This window comes from Hyla sarda, chromosome 2, assembly GCF_029499605.1.
Source record: "Hyla sarda isolate aHylSar1 chromosome 2, aHylSar1.hap1, whole genome shotgun sequence".
In the NCBI taxonomy this organism is placed as follows: domain Eukaryota; kingdom Metazoa; phylum Chordata; class Amphibia; order Anura; family Hylidae; genus Hyla; species Hyla sarda.
In genome coordinates, this window is record NC_079190.1 from 231,745,014 (window position 1) to 231,768,523 (window position 23,510).

General features: G+C 45.9%; 1 protein-coding gene across 2 annotated transcripts in view; it reads right to left on the minus strand.

Moving 5' to 3' along the window:
- Positions 1-23,510, minus strand: part of SYNC (syncoilin, intermediate filament protein) — an 84,389-nt gene that overhangs the window by 52,589 nt on the left and 8,290 nt on the right. The gene's annotated exons all lie outside the window — the stretch shown is intronic.

Genomic DNA, 23,510 nt, shown 5'->3' on the forward strand with positions numbered 1-23,510 from the left:
TGTGCAGGAGACTGTTCACATAGAGCGGCAATGTTATACATGTGCAGGAGACTGTTACATAGTGCGGAAATGATAAAATATGCAGGAGACTGTTCACATAGTGCGGTAATGATATACATGTGCAAGAAGCCTATCACGTAGTGCGGTAATGATATGCATGTGCAAGAAGCCTATCACATAGTGCGGTAATGATATGCATGTGCAAGAAGCCTATCACATAGTGCGGTAATGATATGCATGTGCAAGAAGCCTATCACATAGTGCGGTAATGATATGCATGTGCAAGAAGCCTATCACATAGTGCGGTAATGATATACATGTGCAGGAGACTGTTCACATAGTGCGGTAATGATATGCATGTGCAAGAAGCCTATCACATAGTGCGGTAATGATATACATGTGCAGGAGACTGTTCACATAGTGCAGCAATCATATACATGTGCAAGAGGCCTAACACATAATGCGGTAATGATATGCATGTGCAGGAGACTGTTCACATAGTGCGGTAATGATATGCATGTGCAGGAGGCTGTTCACATAGTGCAGTAATCATATACATGCGCAGCAAGCCGTTCACACAGTGCGGTAATGATATGCATGTGCAGGAGGCTGTTCACACAATGCAGTAATCATATACATGCGCAGCAAGCCGTTAACATGGCGCGGTAATGATATGCACGTGCAGGAGGCTGTTCACATAACAAAGTAATCGTATACATGCGCAGCAAACCGTTCACATAGTGCGGTAATGACATGCACGTGCAGGAGGTTGTTCACATAATAAAGCCAGCCATAAGTAAACATATACATGTGCAGCAAGCCGTTCACCTAGTGCGGTAATGATATGCTCGTGCAGGAGGCTGTTCGCATAACAAAGTAATCATATACAGCCGAAACCGTATAAATGCTACCGGCGAATGCTGATATGTAATACGATAACCTGGGGCCGGGCTGACCAAGGGTTTCCCTGAACTCCGGCTCACCTCCGGAGTCCGGGAACAGCCAGCGTTACCCCCGGTCAGCCACGGCCACTTACCACCACCATGCCGGCTGAAGCGACCTTCCAGTCAGCTGACCCGTGCAGTCAGCTGACCGGTGGGAACGTGACTCCACCTCCTGCCGACATCACGTGACAAACCCTCAAGCGAAGAACCCACAGCGTCATTGAAGGGGGGAGAGCCGTGGGTTTTATGGTCATCCCGCTCCTCCCACAATTACAGGCCAGCTGCGCAGGCCTTTCCATATATATATATATATATATATATATATATATATATAATTTTTTTTTTTTGTTTGTTTTTGTTCGGAGAATGTTATTGAAAAATTAAAAGGTCTCATTATAGTAGGTAATTATGGCTATTATAGGGCAAGGAGGAAAAAACTAGTGTAAAAGTGAAAATTGGTCGGACAAGTGGATCGTCATGAGGGACAAGTAGACTTTGCTCCGAAGTAGTTTTTTTTATTAAATTTCCACACCCCTGACTGTGTTCCCTGCTTGGCGCTTCTCCTATGATGCAGGCAGCGCAATTAGCACTGCCTGCATCATCTGCTCTGGCCAGGCTTGACTAGAAGAGGCCAGAGCAGCAGAGCAGCACAGGACCTGGGACGGGAGCCAAGCTCTCAGGTACAAATTTGTGTTCCCCCACCTGTGGCTCTCCAGTTGTTGTAGAACTACAGCTCCCATCATGACCTTCTGTCTGTGCATGGTGGGAGTTGTAGTTTGCAACAGCTGGAGAGTGACAGTGGCAAAGTTCATGTAGGGGCACAGTGGCATCCTTCATTCTGGGGGCACAGTGGCATAATTAATTCTGGGGGCACAGTGGCATCCTTAATTCCTGGGGGCACAGCGGCATCATCAATTCTGGAGGCACAGCGGCATCATCAATTCTGAGGGCACAGCGGCATCATCAATTCTGGGGGCACAGCGGCATCATTAATTCTGGGGGCACAGCGGCATCATTAATTCTGTGCAGCACAGAGGCATCATTCATTCTGGGGTCACAGCGGGATCATTCATTCTGGGGGCACAGTGGCCTCATTCATTCTGGGGAACAGTGGAATCATTAATTTTGGGGGCACAGCAGCATTATTAATTCTGGGGCACAGCGGCATCATTAATTTTGGGGACACAGCGGGATCATTAATTCTGGGGCACAGTGGCATCTTTTATTCTAGGGGAACAGTGGCATCACTAATTTTGGGGGCACAGTGGCATCATTCATTTTGTGCAGCACAGTGGCATCATTAATTCTGGGGTCACAGGGGCATAACTAATTCTGGGGTCACAGCGGCATAATTCTGTGCAGCACAGCGGCATCATTAATTTTGTGCAGTACAGTGGCATCATTAATTCGGGGGGCACAGTGGCATCATTAATTCTGGGGTCACAGCAGCATAACTAATTCTGGGGTCACAGCGGCATAATTCTGTGCAGCACAGCGGCATCATTAATTTTGTGCAGTACAGTGGCATCATTAATTCGGGGGGCACAGTGGCATCATTAATTCTGGGGTCACAGCAGCATAACTAATTCTGGGGGGCACAGTGGCATAATTAATTCTGGGGGCACAGCAGGATCATTAAAGTGGTACTCCGCTGCTCAGCGTTTGGAACAAACTGTAAGAACGCTGGAGCCGGCAGCTCGTGACTTCATAGCCCTGCCCCCTCATGACATCACACCGAGCTGCTATAATGTCACGAGCTGCCGGCTCCAGCGTTTGGAACAGTTTGTTCCAAACGCTGAGCAGCGGAGTACCCCTTTAATTCTGGGGGCACAGCGGGATCATTAATTCTGGGGGCACAGTGTCATCATTAATTTTGAGGGCACACCAGCATCATTAATTCTGGGGGGCACAGCGGCATCATTAATTCTTGGGGCACAGCGGCATTACTAATTCTAGGGGAACATTGGCATCATTAATTCTGGGGCACAGTGGCATAAATAACTGGGGCACAGGGGCATAATTAATTCTGGGGCAGTGGCATCAATTATTTGGGGCACAGAGGTACAATTAGTCGGTACAGGGCACAGTGTTTGTCGAAAATGTATTTGGGGGCATAGTGTGTGGCAGTAATATTGCAGGAGAATAGCGTGTGGCAGTAATATACCAGGGGCATAGTATGTGGCAGTAATATACCAGGGACCAGTGTACGGCAGTATTATATTCAGGGGCACAGTGTGCGGCAGTATTATATTCAGGGGCACAGTGTGCGGCAGTATTACAGTATATTCAGGGGTACAGTGTGTGGCAGTATTCAGATCATACATCTTCCACACTTCAGTTGCTCGTTTGCTCTTTCCTTCATGGCATTGAGGCCGCTATTTTTTAAATAGGCCTTAGCGTTCCGCTCGGACCTTCACCGGATGGCACACCTGCATAAGCAGACCCTCACTAAGAATAGTTGAGTATCCCTGCTATACAGGGTTGTAATTTGTGATCACAGCAGGTATCAAGACTGAAACCAGTGAAATCTATTTTTAAGGCCGAAAGAAAAAATACAACAAGGAAAAACACGTAAGATCTGGAACAGTTAATTAGCACACACATAAGTACAGGCTCAGGGCGCAAAAGCAACCCGGGTGATAGGATGCACGCCTATGGCCTCCTAGCAATCTAAACTTTTAACATGTCTGGACAACATGTCAAAAGTTTTTTCAAATGACAGTTATTGCTTCAAGAGCTACAGGAACGAAAGGAGACAGCCTATAGCTGTATCACGTATGATACTCTATAATGTGAGTTAGGAGACATTAAATTAGTTGCTGCACTGTGATCACAAATTACAACCCTGTATAGCAGGGGTACTCAACTATTCTTAGTGAGGGTCTGCTTATCCAGGTGTGCCATCCGGTGAAGGTCCGAGCGGAACGCTAAGGCCTATTTAAAAAATAGCGGCCTCAGTGCCATGAAGGAAAGAGCAAATGAGCAACTGAAGTGTGGAAGATGTATGATCTGAATACTGCCACACACTGTACCCCTGAATATACTGTAATACTGCCGCACACTGTGCCCCTGAATATAATACTGCCGCACACTGTGCCCCTGAATATAATACTGCCGTACACTGGTCCCTGGTATATTACTGCCACATACTATGCCCCTGGTATATTACTGCCACACGCTATTCTCCTGCAATATTACTGCCACACACTATGCCCCCAAATACATTTTCGACAAACACTGTGCCCTGTACCGACTAATTGTACCTCTGTGCCCCAAATAATTGATGCCACTGCCCCAGAATTAATTATGCCCCTGTGCCCCAGAGTTATTTATGCCACTGTGCCCCAGAATTAATGATGCCAATGTGCCCCTAGAATTAGTAATGCCGCTGTGCCCCAAGAATTAATGATACCGCTATGCTGCACAGAATTAATGATGCCGCTGTGCCCCCCAGAATTAATGATGCTGGTGTGCCCTCAAAATTAATGATGCAGTATGATGAGACTCCACTTCCTCTGTATCTGCAAAGTCAGAGATATCATGGGAAATGTAGACTGCATTTGAAAACTATATAAGAGGGGAAAAACTAATCTAGATGGCAGACAACACATGCATTCCACATGATCTAAAATAAATAGAAACCAGGCATACTGCCCTATATAATAAGAAATCCTAGACTGCTTCAAATAATTGTAATATTCTGAACTTAATGCTGAACATCATCATGGTAAATTGGGACCCCATTCCAACTGCCTACCATGTAGAACCCTTAAAGGGGTACTCCGGTGAAAACCTTTTTTCTTTTAAATCAACTGGTGGCAGAAAGTTAAACAGATTTGTAAATTACTTCTATTAAAAAATCTTAATCCATCCTGTGCTTATTAGCTGCTGAATACTACAGAGGAAATTCTTTTCTTTTTGGAATGCTCTCTGATGACGTCACGAGCACAGTTCTCTCTGCTGACGTTATTATAATAATAATAACACTTTATTTATTGTTGTCCTTAGTGGGATTTGAACCCAAGTCCCCAGCACTGCAAGGCAGCAGTGCTAACCACTGAGCCACCATGCTACCCTTAGCATACATCTGCTATGCATGGTTGCTAAAATGGACAGAGATGTCAGCAGAGAGCACTGTGCTCGTGATGTCATCAGTGTTCCAAAAAGAAAGGAATTTCCTCTGTAGCATTCAGCAGCTAATAAGTACTGGAAGGATTAAGATTTTTTAATAGAAGTAATTTACAAATATATTTAACTTTCTGCCACCAGTTGATTTAAAAGAAAAAAGGTTTTCACCGGAGTACTCCTTTAATGTGATTGTTGTGTGCCAACGTTTCTATGTGGTTTTGCAGTGCATTTTTGTGTCAGCTGTTTCTTTATCCCTCTCCAAAGGTCATATTCCATAATCCTTTATTAGGGTCTGATTACACCCGAGTCTGGCATGCTTGCAGATAAACAGATGCACGAAGGCAAACACCCTCACAGGAGCCTGTCTTATGCAAACACATGACGCATTTTATTTGGTGCTATTTAATGTTGTGTTTTTTCCTTTTTCTTTTATTGGGGTTGCTGCAGGCAACCATAATCCTTTCCTTTACCTTATTGTCAGTACAGGATTTAGAGCCCAATAATGAGAAAATACAAACTGAACTATAAATATTGTGGCATATGGATGTATTGAGAAGATCCATTGCAACCATAGCTCCTACACTAGTTTTTTATTTTTTTATTTGAGTCACATCTCTGCATATGAGAATAGGTTTACTACATTGTCTGGTTCATTTCAAGGGAAGAAATGTGAGATATTAGTGGCCAAAATAAAACATTGTATGACTACAGTCAGCTGAAAGCTGGTAAGGAAATCATAAAGGTTTATACAGGCAGATGGAATGTTGGGGTAAACTTGAATATTGTTACTTTACCTTTGCAGTATGAAAATGTTCGGCTTCATTTTTCTAGGACCTTAGTTCCCTCTACATTTATACATAAACCTATTCCAAGTTGTGTCTCACTTTTGACTCAACGTCTTAGGAATGCAATTAACTTACAAAAGGCAGAGCTATGTTTAATTGACAGATGAGCTGGCAGCTTCATACACTAACTTCCATTTATGGGATAAAACCGAATAAAATAAGGTCACTTTTTGTGCCATGAGGATTCATCTTTTCCATGCTTTAATAATACAAAACTCTAGACTAGTCCTCTTTCTAAACTGAAAAGATGAATCCGCATGACATAAAAAGTGACTTTTATATATATATATATATATATATATATATATATATATATATATATATTTTTTTTTTATTAACAATTTTTCAAAATACAAAAACAGTCATGCATTGCATAAACTAAGACATCAGTACAGTACAGAACAAAAACCCATCCAAGTACCGTGGCTCATCATGGGAAATCCACTGACCCGTCCCTTCAGTGAGAAGTCGGCCTTCGGTAAAGTCTCTGAGATGTACACTGCTCAAATAAATGAATGGAACACAAACAACACAATGTACCTCCAAGTCAATCACACTTCTGTGAAATCACACTGTCCACTCAGGAAGCAACACTGATTGACAATCAATTTCACATGCTGTTGTGCAAATGCAACAGACAACAGGTGGAAATTATAAGCAATTAGCAAGACATCCCAAATAAAGGAGTGGTTTTGCAGGTGGTGACCACAGACCACTGCCATGGAGAACATTCTGCTGCCTGCAACATCCTCCAGCATGACCAGTTTGGCGGTGGGTCAGTAATGGTTTGGGGTATCATTTCTTTGGGGGCCGCACAGCCCTCCATGTGCTTGCTAGAGGTAGCCTGACTGCCATTATGCCATTACTGCCATATGTGAGACCATATGCTGGTGCAGTTGGCCATCTTGGACATCATGTCTCGCTCCATCCACCAACTACAACTGCACTACAGACTGTCCAGGAGTTGGTGGATGCTTTAGTCAGGTCTGGGAGGACATCCCTCAGGAGACCATCTGCGACCTTATCAGGAGCACGCCTAGGCATTGTAGAGAGGTCATACGGGGCACGTAGAGGCCACACACACTACTGAGCCTCATTTTGACTTGTTTTAAGGACATTACATCAAAGTTGGATCAGCCTGTAGTGTGGTTTTCCACTTTGATTTTGAGTGTGACTCTATATCCAGACCTCCATGGGTTGATAAATTTGATTTCCATTGATAACTTTTGTGTTATTTTGTTGTCAGCACATTCAACTATGTAAAGTCGAAAGTATTTCATAAGATTGGTTCATTCATTCAGGTCTAGGATGTGTTATCTTAGTGCTCCCTTAATTTTTTTGAGCAGTGTAGCAACAAAGATAATACCCTCTCCCTCTCCCACCCGCCAACCAACTCGCCATATAGAGATTAAACATTATAAGACACCTGTCACCACTTCGACTCTCAGGGAAGCCCAGATCCAACCAGGAGAGCAGTCAGCAGAAATCATCAGTCATGAGGCAAATGTAGTGCTCCCAAAGTGCCCTTCAGGGATTCCACATTATACCAGACAGTATGCCAGAAAGGACGTACTATGTGTGCCAGAAAGTCGAAGTGTGTTACAATGAAGGATGTCCATTTCTTGAAAAACCTTTTAGTACCTGATTTACGGTGGCGTTCAGCGTCTAGCCTGTCTATGCCAAGAAAAACCTTCATTTGGGATACCAGTATTGACAGGTCTGGAGTCAGCACCTCTAGCCACTTAAGAAATAGACACCTAAGCGCTACCAAAAGCACTACATGAACGATACCCGGAATCCTCCACTCCCTCTCCGGTGGGCAGAATTGATGGAATAGAAGAGATTGGGGCGTGAAGGGAAGAGAGAGAGACTACCAGTAGTCAGCCGAGTGAGAACAAACCCATACCCCGTGATGAAAATTTGTGAGTGGAGAGCTACATTTGGGACAACTAGTGATTCTGTCAGGGAAAGACGGTGTGTGGAGTACAGTATATTAAAGCCGTATAAAGCAGCATGCAATAGTTTAAAGTAAGTATCCTCGCTCATTTATGACATGTTTACACACACCGCTCCCCATCCCGATAAGATAGTGGCATATGTGGTAGCTTGGGGGTGTAGCTGTGCAGTGATGAAAGAGTGTTGGATTAACCCTTAACTGTCGTGACACCAGGGTGCGGGTTCCTCTCGCTCTATATATATCCTACCGCCACCCGTCCCAGGAACGATAGGGAGGAATAAAGGATTGTCCACAACCGGAATTTTAGTAAACTGAAGATAACTGAAGATAAGTATCCTCGCTCATTTATGACATGTTTACACACCGCTCCCCATCCCGATAAGATAGTGGCATATGTGGTAGCATGGGGGTGTAGGGTAGGTAGGGTGTAGCTGTGCAGTGATGAAAGAGTGTTGGATTAACCCTTAACTGTCGTGATGCCAGGGTGCGGGTTCCTCTCTTTATATATATCCTACCGCCACCCGTCCCAGGAACGATAGGGAGGAATAAAGGATTGTCCACAACCGGAATTTTTGTAAACTGACGATAACTTTACTGCAGATCTCACCACCATTCCCAAATCCCTGGCCGCTGTTAACTATCTAGGGGTGGTACATCCCAAGGGCAGCAGCATGCTCTTAGAGGCATTGACCTTATAACCCATGAAGTGCCCCACTGTGGACAGAAATTCCAGAATTTTAGGGACATCCCTATATGGTTAACTAAGATAGAGGAAGACATCATCAGCGAACATGGACAACTTAAATTCCTGGGAGTCCACCATGATACATTTATGTACATCTGAGGCAATAAGGAATCACGCCAGAGGCTCTATCGCCAGGTGTCAAACAATAATGGGGATAGGGGCATCCTTGCCACGTGCCTCTCAATACCGGAGGGGACAAGGAAAGGATACCTAGAGTATAAACTTTGGCTGTGAGACCATCATAAAGGCCCAAAATAAAGTAGCTGAAGGGGCCCGTAATCCAAAATCTACACGCAATCAATCCCAACGGACATAGTCAAATACTTTTTCTGCGTCAAGGGTAAGCAATGCAAGATTGGGAAGTTGGTTGAGTCCTGCCCCGGACACTATCCATAAATGCTAATACCTTACGGATATTGGTGACCGCTGATCTCGTTTTAACAAAACCCACTTGGTGATCCCCTACTAGAGCTGGAAAGAAGCATGCTAACCTATCCGCCAAAATATTTGAGAGTAATTCAAATCCTAGTTAATTAGGGAAATTGGCCTATAGGATTCCAGGTCTAAGGGGGTCCTTTGGGAGAACTTTAATATATGCCATTTTAGCTGCAGAGGGAAGCTGGCCTGTCTGTAGAGCGATATTAAAGAAGGCGGTAAAAGAGGGAGTGATCTTATCTACCAGGGGCTTATAGAATTCACCTGGATAGCCATCTGGCCCTGGAGCCTTACCATTAGCTAAGGATCTAATCTCTGAGCATACCTCTTCCTCTGTCACTACTGCATTGAGTTCTTGACGTTGCTCCTCCGACAAGGTTGGCAGGGCAAGACCATCCAAAAACCTTTTCCCTCTCCGTATTGGTTGGGGGAGGCATAGAATAAAGTGTGATATAATAGGAGCCTAATACAGTATTGATAGAGCGTGGATCATGGCTGATCCTTCCCTGAGAATCCCTCAAAGCTAAGATATGCGTCGCTGTATGAGTCCCTTTCGCCAACCGGGCCATAAGACATCCCACTTTATTTCCATGCTTGAACAATTCTACCTCAAAGTGAGATCTATAAATGCACTCCCTCCTATCCAACCAGAGATCGTACGATGACCTTGTGTGGACAGAGTGGGGGAGTCAACAAAGCGAGAGTAGGCGGCTGAGAGAGTAGCACTAGCCACGGCATGGCCCTCCTGGGGACGCCATGATCTTGCCCTTAAGCACTACTTTAGCAGTTTCGCAGTAAAGGGTAGGGTTGTCTGAGAAAAAAAAAGGGGGGGGAGAACTTTATCACTCTGTCGGATGACCACTGGCCATGTAACTGAACTTTTTCTGTCCACAAGGGCATCTGCTACCGAGTTCAGGTACCTGCCCACAATCGTCAGGGGGCGTGCGTTTAACCGTATCTGCTAGGGAATTAAAAAAAGAGGCATTATCACCATTGGGGACATAAGCATGATAGATGTTAAAGGTGTGATCGGAGTGTTCCAGCTGAATATGAAACAGGCGCCCTTCTGAGTCCATTTCGTGTGAGAGCAAACGGTGGGGGAAAGATTTATGTATCAGTGTCAATACTCCAGACTTGCCATCTACTGCTGGTGATCCCAAGACCCTGCCCACCCACAGTTTCTGCATTCTGTCAAAGTCGCCCTTGGCAAGATGAGTCTCCTGCAAGGGCACAACATCAGGACATAAACGTTTCAGAAAGCACAGAACAGACATTCGTTTTTGTGGGGACCGTAAGCCCTTTATATTCCATGAGCTTACTGTACACATAATGCACAGTGATTCCCGAGGAGCCCGGGTGGGGAGAGAGGAGCAGGGGCATAGACAAAAGAGAGCAGGGTAGGGAAGTGGAAATAACTATAAATAAGGTGTGGGAAAGGAGGGCGGATGGGACGGGAGGAGCCAGCAATCGGACACAAACAGACCATCTACAGGAGAGAGATAGCGGAGTCTTGAGGGGAGCCAGCAAGCACAGTGACAACAGGACAAAAGACCAGAAGGACAAGAGACAGGAGAAGAAAGAAGAACACAAAAACAATAAAAATAATGTAAACACAGAGAGAACGGTCACCCAGGGTGGAAAATGAGCCTCCATCAGTGGGGTGTGCGACTTTACTTTTTTTTAAAACATATGAGGATACAAGGGGCCAACCCCGTACCCCCCTGAAGATTAACACTTGACCCACCCAGGAACCATAACAGGTATATATGCAACATTATCCAAATCGGAGTGCTCATGAGGACAAAACTAGAAACAACAGGAGACACGGGGGGAGGAAAAACTTCCATACTCCAGAGGTACTAGTAAAATAAGATAACCCTTAGATACCGGGACAACAAAGTAATGTAAGAACGACCAACAACAGTCCCGATCCCCCCTTTAGCTAATAGAAAACACAATAGGATGATAAAAGTGGATACACAGTCCGGGGAAGATGATCTACTGTTGCGGCTTCTGCTACGTCTTCCCGTCAACTTTCTCAGTTTCCTGGTGTCGTCCGTTGAGCGTGTGCGATGTTCACTACGTCGGAAGGACCTGGAAGTAGGTTTTCCGCGCCCCTTCAGTGATGGTGAGCAATGAGAAGGGGAACGGGAAGGGTGGGAGGTGTCCGCCAGGAGGTCCCGAAGAGCCTCTTCTGCTGCTGTCGGTGTCTGTAAAAGTGCCATCCAGGAGAAAAACTTTCAGGGTTGCAGGGTATTGCAGCCGGAAACATTCTTCGCCTTATAAAGCGCAGTGCAAACTTTACTGTATGCTATTCTCTACCTCTGCAGAGAAGTCCTCAAATCTCAGTAATATTTTGTTGCGAAAGGTCAGAGGGTAGGTGCGCCTTCGCCTAGTTTCAAGATCACCTGTTTTGGGCGTGCAGTGAACTCAGTGTTAGGTTGTGAGCTAGAAGAGGGCTGTTGGCCTAGGCGGTGTGCTCTTTCCACACAACATTTTGTGCTGGAGGCCTAGAGCTTTGGGAAGATCACTCTCACAAAAGTCTTGGAGACCTGACTGAGGAAGGGATTTTCTGACCCCCACTAGATGCAGATTATTTCACCTGGAGCGTTTTTTTAAGTCCTCAAGCTTCTCACTAACATAGCAAAGATCTGTTTCGGTTTGCCACTGTCTATTGCAAGAGTGCTGTTTTCATCCTCCAATGCGACAATACGCTGCTCGGCCTCCCCTGAGTGGTCATCCTGAGCCTTTAGGTCATTCTGTATCTGTGACAACTTGGCACGTATTTTCAAGTGTCAGCTGAAAAGTAGGAGTAATCAATGTAACCAAAGCAGCCAGGTGCCAGGTTGAGAGAACAGCAACTGGCTGCCCACCACATCCATAGCTGCTGAGGAGGGTTGAGGCACTGATGCCGTGGGCGGGACAGCCGGAGCCACTGGATCTGTAGGGACTGGTAATGTGGGACCAGAAGAAATATGTCTTTGTGTGCCCTTGTTCACAAAGTGGTCCATAGGAGTGCAGGCAGAATAATTAGGTGCAAAGTAGCAGAGGTGGACAGAGGTGGAAGATCCAGATGCTGCTGGCAGGCAGACAGGGGTCAGAGATGTAGCCAAGATGTTGCCTCTGAGTTCAGGTGCCCCCCAGAAGGCTAAAGCTCGGAGGGTGAGGGCACGGGTCTATCTGTGGCCGTGTCTGAGGCCAGCCAGCCCCTTATATGCGGTGGCTGCAGCTGGGGTGGCTAATTGCGGCAGCCCCTTACTGCTGGGTGCCTCACAGGAATGTCCCCTCAGTAGTGCCTAGTCCCAGGGCAAGTGCAGTCACTCCTGCTCAGCTCTGCTGGAGTTGCGCTCCTCTGTTGTGATTGTGGGCACTTGAATGAAGGGTCTCCACAGCGGTAATGATCCTCAGCACAGCGAGGGGTGTCGGGGAAGATGGTGGCGGGCGGGAGCTACAGGGAGCCACGGAGGCTTGAGGAGCTGGTCCTGCAGCTCACAGTGAGGAGAACAACCTGCTGGCGGCTCCTCTAGTGCTGGCGGGACCCAGGGGGACACACTGACAAGTGAGGGATCAGGTTCAGAAGCCGGTACGGTGTGGGTATGGAGTACGGAGTGCCAATTGAAACTATTTGCAGCCAGTCTTATTCTTCATTATGCAGTTACAATGCACAACAAACAGAACACAGAAAGAAAATCCTGGCCATCTAGCCTCTTTCTGATACATAGCTTCCCTAGATGTCAGCTTTGAGCCTAGTGCTCAACACTACAAAAACCTTGGGGGGAATTTATCAAGGTGAAGGTGAATGATTCTTCTACACCTTTAATTTGTGTGGTGGTAATGTGTATGTGCACCAAATTTATTAAATGGTGGCATGGAGAGCACACATTTTTTATAATTACACTTCAGTACAACACCTTGTATGGTTTCTTCTCTGCCACTTTTTAACAGTTCGTGCAACTTTTTACTAATGGTGTCCACAGACCGTTTTGTAAGCCCAGTCAGGGCTGGTGAAGATGTCAGACAATTTGAGGGCTTTCACCAAAAGTCGCACATGATAAATTCATGACCACTGCATAAGTCACAAAAAGTAACCGACAAATTTATAGCAAAAATATAGTCTACAAACAAAGATAAATTGTATGTCTCAATCAGTCTCTTTGGTTTTCCTCTGTTTCACACAAGCTGGACATACCTGTCTCTTTCCAGTCTGGAAGCATCTCCTGAGAGGCTTAGACTATGTCCACATGGGAGAACGTCCGCACAGAAAATTTCTATGCAGACATTCCCCCCGACAGTGGAGCCCCGGCAGAACATGCCGGCACTAGGACCGGTTTGAGATGCGCCATCTCATAGATGGCAATGCATTTCTGTGCGAAATCCACAAAAAGAATACATGTCTATTCTTTTTGTGGACACTGGAATTTTAATTTCTGTGCCAGATGTTTCCGGCATGGAAATTCTGCTAGGTGAACAGCATAGTAGAATCCCATTGAAATCAATGAGACTCTGTTGCTGCGGAATCTCTGTTCAGAATTCCACACAAAATGTCATTGTGTGAACATAGCCTAGGCAGTCTCTTACATAGCTATCTCATATGGCTCCTAGCGAGGCTTACTAGCTCCAACAAGAGGCAAAAACAGCTCCTTTAATTAGTTTGGGACATTGGGCGTAAATGTACGCCCTTGCTGCCGTGGCCTTAACGAACCAGGGCCAAAATTGGCTGTGTTGTGGCTTTTTTTTTTTTTATGACATAACAGACATTTTTTGAGCCTTGCAATTTTGACTCAAAAAATGGTTTGTAAATATAGGAATACATGAACCGAGGCTCACCTATTGCCAGTAAGAGTATTTGGGAGTCGAGAGCATTGATAGAAGATGCACCCTAAAGCACCTAGAGGTCAGTTGTTGTTTTTAATCGCTATTATTTCAAAATTTAGCTACTTTTATTTATATTTTTATTTTCTCACACTTTACATCTCTACAATTATGATCAATTAGATAGATATATCCAATTTGCTTTTATTTTTATGGATTTGCCCATTTAATAATATACATCTATTTTAGCCCAGGAATTAATAGAGAACAGACAAACAGAACTATAGAGCCATGTTTAAGATCCAGTCCAGGTTCTCTCTTTTTTTTTCTTTTTTAAGAGCTTTTTAAGTAGACAATTTTGCCATGATTGTGTAGGTATGTTAAAAATCGACATGTGAAGGTGGTGAAGAGGATCTGAAATATTTTGTAAATTTTAATACTATAATGGGGGTTGTAAATAGCGTTCAGCAGCAATAATTAACTTTTTCCTTGCTGGGCTGGACAGATCGTTAGGTTAGCTAGAAACAACTTTTGACATGTCAGACATATCAAAAGTAGTTTTTATCGCATCAAGTCTCACTCCTGAGACCCGCTGCGATCCTTAAAGGGGTACTCCACTGGAAAACATTTTTTTTTTAATGAACTAGTGCCAGAAAGTTAAACTGATTTGTAAATTACTTCTATTTAACTCCTTAACGACCACAGACGTAAATGTACGTCCTGGTGCGATGGAACTTAGTGCCCCAGGACGTACATTTACGTCCTGTGTATGACCACGAGCATTGGAGCGGTGCTCGCGTCAGCCGGGGGACCCGCCGGTAATGGCCGACATCCGCTATGGCGCGGATGTCCGCCATTAACCCCTCAGATGCCGTGATCAGTACAGATCACGGCATCTGCGGCAGTGTGCATGTTAAAATAGATGATCGGATCGCCCGCAGTGCTGCCGCGGGGATCCGATCATCTGTAATGGCGGACGGAGCAGACCAGAGCAGAAGATCACCGATAATACTGATCAGTGCTATGCCCTATGCATAGCACTGAACAGTATTAGCAATCAAATTATTGCTATTGATAATCCCCTATGGGGATCTAAAAGTGTAAAAAAAAAAGTTTAAAAATTTAAAAATAAAGAGTAAAAAAAGTGAAAAATCCCCTTCCCCAATAAAAATGAAAATTGTCCGCTTTCCCATTTTACTCCCAAAAAGCGTAATTTTTTTAATAAACATATTTGGTATCGCCACGTGCGTAAATGTCCGAACTATCAAAATATAATGTTAATGATCCCGTACAGTGAACGGTGTAAATGTAAAAAATAAAAAAATGATGCTTTTTAGTCACATTTTATTCCAAAAATATTTTTCTAAAAAATGATCTAAAGGTTTTATATTTGCAAATGTGGTATCAATAAAAAGTACAGATGATGGCGCAAAAAATTTGCCCTCATACCGCCCTATATACCAAAAAAGTTATATGTGGTCAAAATAGGGTGATTTTAGATCACTGATATTGTACAAAAAGTTTTAGATTTTTTTTTTTAAGCGGTACAAAAATATAAAAGTATCTAGCCATGGGTATCATTTTAATTGTATTGACCCACAAAATAAAGAACACATGTTATTTTTACCGTAAAGTGTGAAAACAAAACCCTCCAAAATGTGCAAAATTTGGGTTTTCATTAAAATTTCCTCCCTAAAAAAAATAATTTTTGGGGTTCGCCGTACATTTTATGGTAAAATGAGAGGTTTCATTACAAAGTACAATTGGTCACACAAAAAGCAATGGAAATATAAAAGTTATGGATTTTAGAAGGAGGAGGAAAGAACGAAAACGCAAAAATAAAATTGGCCTGGTCCTTAAGGTAAAAATGGGCTTGGTCCTTAAGGGGTTACAAATCTTAACCCTTCCAGTACATATCAGCTGCTGTATGTTCCAGAGGAAGTTCTTTTCTTTTTCTATTTCCTTTCTGTCTGACCACAGTGCTCTCTGGACAGTTCCTAAAATGGACAGAAGTGTCAGCAGAGTAGGAGCAAATCCCTATAGGAAACCTATCCTGCTCTGGACAGTTCCTAAAATGGACAGAGGTGTCAGCAGAGAGCACTGTGGTCAAATAAAAATGAAATGAAAAAAGAAAAGAACTTCCTGTGGAGCATACAGCAGCTGATAAGTACTGGAAGGATTAAGATTTTTAAAAAGAAGTAATTAACAAATCTGTTTAACTTTCCGGCACCAGTTGATTTAAAAAAAAATATTTTCCAGGGGAGTGCCGCTTTAATTGTCTCCCAGGATGGCAGAGAGATCGCTACATTTCTGTAGACTTCTATACAGAGAAATGTAGCGATCTCTCTGCCGGGTGGGGAGATGAGTGCTATGTCACCAGCTTCCCCTGCCTGTAATTAAGGATTGCAGTGGGTCTCAGGAGTGCGATCCAGCTAAAATGTTTAAATCATTTAATTGCCAGTTCACTGTGAACCGACCACTTCTTAAAAGTTAGTCGAGTCAAACTTTTGAAAAGCTCGCTCATCTCGCCCAAATGTGAAACTGTGAAGCTAGCCTAAGAACATATGATACCAAATATCACCTAATCATGACTACTATTACACCATGGAGAGGGTGTGGAGTCGGCTACTACTTGTGAATGTAGACAACGGTAGTATGATACGTATACAGAGGCTAGTAGTTATGTGCTTCCTGGAGGTGCTTTGCTTATGGAAATGCAAGACATGGGGCCCTTGGAAAAAATTCAGGGTCCGTATGGTCCATGAATCAAACGAATTCATATGCAGGTTAAAATCTTCAATGCTTTATTTCTTTCATGTTATAATGTGTAACATGGCAGCGATGAGGGGAGATGAGGAACAGGTGAACGAGGACGGCTGTAGCTACTTCGCACGCATCATGCGCTTCATGTATCCTCGTTCACCTGTTCCTCCTCTCCCCTCCTCGCTGCCATGTCACACATTTTAATATGAAAGAAATAAAGCATTGAAGATTTTAACCTGCATATCCCGGGGAGTTGTCGCTTTCCATTTCTTCGTTTTATTCATGACTGCTATTACAATTGCAAGTCTGAATCAATAAGAACTGTGAACAGGATTAGCAGCCAGTGGATGCACTTTAAGGCTAAGTTTCCACTTGTTTTTTTTCTGGCAGTTTTTGGATATCTGCCACTACAGTTTTTGAGCCAAAGTCAGAAGTGGATCCATAATGGAGACAAAGTGTAAATCCTTCCTTTATATGCCCTATTCCTTTTGAATACACTTGTGGCTTTGGCTCAAAAACTGCAGTGGCAGCTTTCCAAAAACTGCCAGAAAAAAAACTTAGGTGGAAACTTAGCCTTATACTTATACACAGAAGTGTCACCAGGGGAGGCCTAACAGGGCTATAGCCCCAGCTGCCCTGCCAATAGCCCCGGGTCTCAGCCACCGATAATTTAGAATTTTTTAAAATTACTGCCACAGCTGCTTTAGGAGTGTGGTGGCTTATGGGCCGGACTGGCCATAGGGGCATCCGTTGGCCGTGCCATGTGTCTGCCCCAAACACTTACAGTAGGAGCCATGGCTCAGGCTGAGAGGCAGAAAAAGGAGCAAGAGTTCCTGTGTCGAACATAGATGTGCCGCGCAGGCACGTCGCCTTCAAGTGACATTGGCCTTAGTGTAGAAAGGAGCCAGCAGACCTGGAAGAGGATAGCGCCACTGTTTACGTTTACAATAGGGGTTTTTGCTATTACTAGCTAAAGAAGGCTGCTGCCATTACTAGCTGTAGACTGGAAGCTGCCTCCAGCTGTTGCAAAACTACAACTCCCAGCATGCTCAGACAGCCAAACGCGGTCTGTGCATGATGAGAGTTGTAGTTTTGTAACAGCTTGAGGCACATTGGTTGGGGAACACTGCCTTATACTAAGAGCTACCTCCTGATGTTGCAAAACTACAACTCCCAGCATACCCAGACAGCCAAGGGCTGTCTGGGCATGCTGAGAGTTGTAGTTTTGTAACAGCTTGAGGAACATTGGTTGAGAAACACTGCCTTAGACTGGAAGCTGCTCCCTCTTTATAGTGCAAATGGCGGTGAGGAGGTACATGTAAGTCTTTGCCATCTGGGACTTAATGCACCAGGACAAACCTGTACCTCCTTAAAGCCATCTTTACTCCATCTGTAGCTTCCTAGGCAGTGTTCAATCAATGTGTCTCCAGATTTTGCAGAACTACGCTGTCTGCGCATGCTGAGAATTGTTGTTTTGAAACAGTTTGAGGAACATTGGTTTGGCAACACTACCTTTTAGAAATGACAGATCCACAGCAATGACTGGGAGCTGCTCCCTCTCTGTCATAAAGATGGAGGTAAGGAGGTACAGGTACACCTTTGCCATCTTGGACTCAACCCATCAGAGCGTACTTGTTCCTCATCACCACTATCTTTACTCCATCTGTAGCTTCCTAGGCAGAGTTTCACAACCAATGTGCCTCCAGATGTTGCAAAAATACAGCTCCCAGCATACCCAGACAGCCAGAGGCTTTCCAGGTTTCTTGGAGTTATAGTTTTGTAACAGCTGAAGGCACCCTGGTTAGGAAACAATTACTTACTGTCATAATTGGCTACTTATCCACATACTTGCCCAACTTATTACCCAACTGCCTAGCTGCATACATGACTACCTACCTACTTACCTAAAAAAACTGACTACCAAACTACATACCTGGCTACCTAACTACCTGGCTAGTTACCTACTAACATACCTGACTACTTGGCGACCTACTTGCCCACTTTAACTGAGAGTGACACTAAGGGGCATTTTTATAGTGTGGAGGCCTATAGATCGGGAGGTTGTGTGGAGGAGGGCACTGGCACTGGAGGGTACTGGAAAAATGCAGAGTCTGTTCATCCTCCAGATGCCGAAGAGATTAAGTTTTGGCTTGAAGAAGCCGCCATGTTGGTCTGATCCGAAGGGAGAAGAAAAGAGGATGCCGCTGATCAGAAAAGCTGCCATCTGTGAGTCCCTAGATGTATTTTTATGTCTACGCTCACACATGCGTATTTTCTGCTGCAGATTTGCTTCAGTAGATTTAAGCGGTCGCAAAATCTGCTACAGCAAATTTCTAGCAGAAAATACGCAGGTGTGAACGTACCCTTAATCACTTATGGAGTCCAATTCCAAGGTTTCGGTGTTTAAATCAGGACTGAAGATTTATTGCACCATATGACATAAAGTGCTTTATGTTTTATGGTGCAATAAATCTTCAGCCCTGATTTGAACACCGAAACCTTGCAGTTGTGCCGTTACTTTCTTTGTCTTTCTGTACTGTGTACAGCTGGTATCTACCTCTATATGGTTCTGTATATAATCACTTATATGGTATACAGATCCTGTGTACAGCTGGTATCTACCTCTGTGTGGTGAATGTATTTGGAAATATGGTCTTTTGTATAATTTATTTTATTCAGTAACAAATATAGGGTTTTTAGTCATTGGTAATGGTGGTGGTCATGGTATGGCGATATTATTTGTTCCTACTGGTAACACACAAAACTAGCAGTGTGCACCTGTGCAAGTGTTTCATTTGTTTGGAGATGCTGACCATTTTTGTTTTTTGTACTGGTATTATTGGTAATATTGGTCTTAGTTTTGGTTAGATATGGTCCCTAACAGTATGGTGGTAAAATGTATGGTGATAATATTCCTCCTTGTATACTGGTATACTGTGCGCGATTGGGCATGAATGAGGGTGTGGTTAGGGGTGGGATGGGTGTGGTTAGGGGAGTGGCTTTGGCTATGGGCTCTAGCCCCCTGTCTTTTGGAGACCTAGCAATGCCCCTGCTTATACAGTATTACCATCTCTATTCAGAGTGACCAGTCTCAGTTCTCACAGCCATTTAATACATTAAGGATGACATGGTTTTCCCGAATTATTACCCATTGGGTTTACGGAGGAAGTATACAGTGTTACCATCTTTTATTTACATACATTGGACATAAAGAGAAACTATATAGTTCAATGAATGACATGGCCTACATATATGAAGCACCACATACCATTCAACTGGACTCACTCTTAGGCTATGGTCACACAATTCAGAATGTCTGCACAGAAAATCTCTGTGCGGATATTCAGTAATCTGCGGGAAATGGTGCTAGGACTGCAAGGGAAAGCGCTGACTCATAGATGGCTATGCATTCTGTGTCGATTCCGCAAAAAGAATGAATGTGTTTATTCTTTTTGTGTAAATCACAATAACCCAGGGCCTAAGCCCAGAGCACAAAATCCCTTGTAACCAAGCCCCCCTTACTAAAATATAACTTTTATTCACTCTAAAAATAAAATGCACATGTGACTGGTGATCTTAAAAGAACACAAAACAGTTCCAGGTGTCTAAATTCAAATGGGATATACCCAAAAATATTAGGTATTGGGGTCTGCATTCTCCCTTATAGGATTTCTATATTGTGAATTAAAACCAATTGTCACGATTCGGCTTACAGGTAGTGGATCCTCTGTGTCAGCGAGGGATTGGCGTGGACCGTGCCGGTGGACCGGTTCTAAGATGCTACTGGTATTCACCAGAGCCCGCCGCAAAGCGGGATGGTCTTGCTGCGGCGGTAGCAACCAGGTCGTATCCACTAGCAACGGCTCAACCTCGCTGACTGCTGAGAAGGCGTGGGACAGAAGGACTAGGCAGAGACTAGGTCAGACGTAGCAGAAGGTCGGGGCAGGCGGCAAGGTTCGTAGTCAATATGGCAATAGCAGGAGGTCAGGAACACAGTATGGACAAACACAGTAATAGCTTTCTCTAGACACTAAGGCAACAAGATCCGGCAAGGGAGTGCAGGGGAAGTGAGCATAAGTAGGGCTAGGAACAGGTGCAGCTAATCAAGGTGATTGGGCCAGGCACCATCATTGGTGCACTGGCCCTTTAAATCTCAGAGCGCTGGCGCGCGCACCCTAGAGAGCGGAGCCGCGCGCGCCAGAGCATGACAGCCGGGGACCGGGACAGGTAAGTGACCTGGGGTGCGATTCGCGGGCGGGAGCGTCCCGCTATGCGAATCGCATCCCCGCCGGCCATGTCAGTGCAGCGCTCCCGGTCAGCGGGTCTGACCGGGGCGCTGCAGGGAGAGAAACGCCGCGATCGCTTCGGGGAGGAGCAGGGACCCGGAGCGCTCGGCGTAACAGTACCCCCCCCCCCCCTAGGTCTCCCCCTCTTTTTGTCGGGATGTCGCTCCATAGAGGACGAGGACATCGGGAGCGGCTGTAGAGTCTCCCTCCGGGGGACAGCGAAGTCCTGGGTATGCCCATGCATGGCAGATAGTCCAGAAGGAGTGGGAATGGGGAGGGGGGGGCAGAGGGTGAGGCTTGACACGGGGCAGAGTGTCACCAGGACGGGGACTATGAGGGGGCACGGCACGGTCCTGACAGGCCTTGGGGAGAACAGGCACAGGAGGGGACACTGAGGACCGACAGACGGGGCTGGGAGCAGACGTGAGGCACTCCTTGCGGCAAGCAGGACCCCAATTCTTGATCTCCCCGGGGGTCCAGTCAAGGGTGGGAGAATGGTGCTGGAGCCATGGCAGACCGAGGAGGATTTCAGAGGTACAGCCGGGCAAAACCAAAAATTCAATTTCCTCGAGATGCGGTCCAATGTTCATAAGCAGGGGCACTGTGCGCTAACGCACAGTGCAATGCAGCTTGACCCCGTTGACCGACGAAATATAGAGCGGCTTGATGAGACGGGTCACCGGGATGCAGTACGTATCAATCAAAGAGGCCAGAATAAAATTTCCAGAAGAACCAGAGTCCAAGACGGCCACAGCAGAGAAGGAGGAGTTGGCAGAAGGAGAAATCCGTACGGGCACAGAGAGAGATGGAGGAGCAGACTCCGTACCCAGAGACGCCAGACCCACATGAGCAGGTTGCGTGCGTGCATTTTCCAGACGTGGAGGACGAATAGGGCAATTCACCAAGAAATGTTCGGTACTAGCGCAGTACAGACATAGATTTTTATCCCTACGGCGAGACCTCTCTTCAATAGTCAGGCGAGACCGATCTACTTGCATAGGCTCCTCGGCGGGAGGCACAGGGGTAGATTGCAAGGGATACCGAGAGAGAGGTGCCCAGGGATTAAGGTCTTTTTCCTGGCGGAGTTCCTGGTGTCTTTCAGAAAAACGCATGTCAATGCGGGTGGCCAAATGGATAAGTTCATGCAGGTTGGCAGGAATCTCTCGTGCAGCCAGCACATCTTTGATGTTACTGGATAGGCCTTTTTTAAAGGTCGCACAGAGAGCCTCGTTGTTCCAAGATAATTCGGAAGCGAGAGTACGAAATCGGATGGCGTATTCGCCTACTGAAGAATTACCCTGGACCAGGTTCAGCAGGGCAGTCTCGGCAGAAGAAGCTCGGGCTGGTTCCTCGAAGACACTGCGAACCTCGGAGAAGAAGGAGTGTACAGAGGCGGTGACAGGGTCATCACAGTCCCAGAGCGGTGTGGCCCAAGACAAAGCCTTCCCAGACAGGAGACTGACCACGAAAGCCACCTTCGACCGTTCTGTAGGGAAATGGTCCGAGAACATCTCCAAATGTAGGGAACATTGTGACAGAAAACCACGGCAGAGTCTAGAGTCCCCATCAAATTTGTCCGGCAGGGACAAGCGGAGGTTAGGAGCGGACGCTCGCTGCGGAGGAGGTGCAGGAGCCGGTAGAGGAGAAGGTTGTTGTTGTTGCAGCTGCTGTAGCTGAGACTGAAGTTGCTGTAGCTGTGGCTGAAGTTGTTGAAGCTGTGACTGGAGTTGCTGTGTCATGGTGGTCAAGTACGACAACTGGTTTTCTTGTTGGGCGATCAGTCGGGATTGCTGGGCGACCAGCGTGGATATATCAGCGATACTTGGCAGCGGCACGTCAGCGGGATCCATGGCCGGATCTACTGTCACGATTCGGCTTACAGGTAGTGGATCCTCTGTGTCAGCGAGGGATTGGCGTGGACCGTGCCGGTGGACCGGTTCTAAGATGCTACTGGTATTCACCAGAGCCCGCCGCAAAGCGGGATGGTCTTGCTGCGGCGGTAGCAACCAGGTCGTATCCACTAGCAACGGCTCAACCTCGCTGACTGCTGAGAAGGCGTGGGACAGAAGGACTAGGCAGAGACTAGGTCAGACGTAGCAGAAGGTCGGGGCAGGCGGCAAGGTTCGTAGTCAATATGGCAATAGCAGGAGGTCAGGAACACAGTATGGACAAACACAGTAATAGCTTTCTCTAGACACTAAGGCAACAAGATCCGGCAAGGGAGTGCAGGGGAAGTGAGCATAAGTAGGGCTAGGAACAGGTGCAGCTAATCAAGGTGATTGGGCCAGGCACCATCATTGGTGCACTGGCCCTTTAAATCTCAGAGCGCTGGCGCGCGCGCACCCTAGAGAGCGGAGCCGCGCGCGCCAGAGCATGACAGCCGGGGACCGGGACAGGTAAGTGACCTGGGGTGCGATTCGCGGGCGGGAGCGTCCCGCTATGCGAATCGCATCCCCGCCGGCCATGTCAGTGCAGCGCTCCCGGTCAGCGGGTCTGACCGGGGCGCTGCAGGGAGAGAAACGCCGCGAGCGCTTCGGGGAGGAGCAGGGACCCGGAGCGCTCGGCGTAACACCAATATTCTTCCCCCCCCCCCCC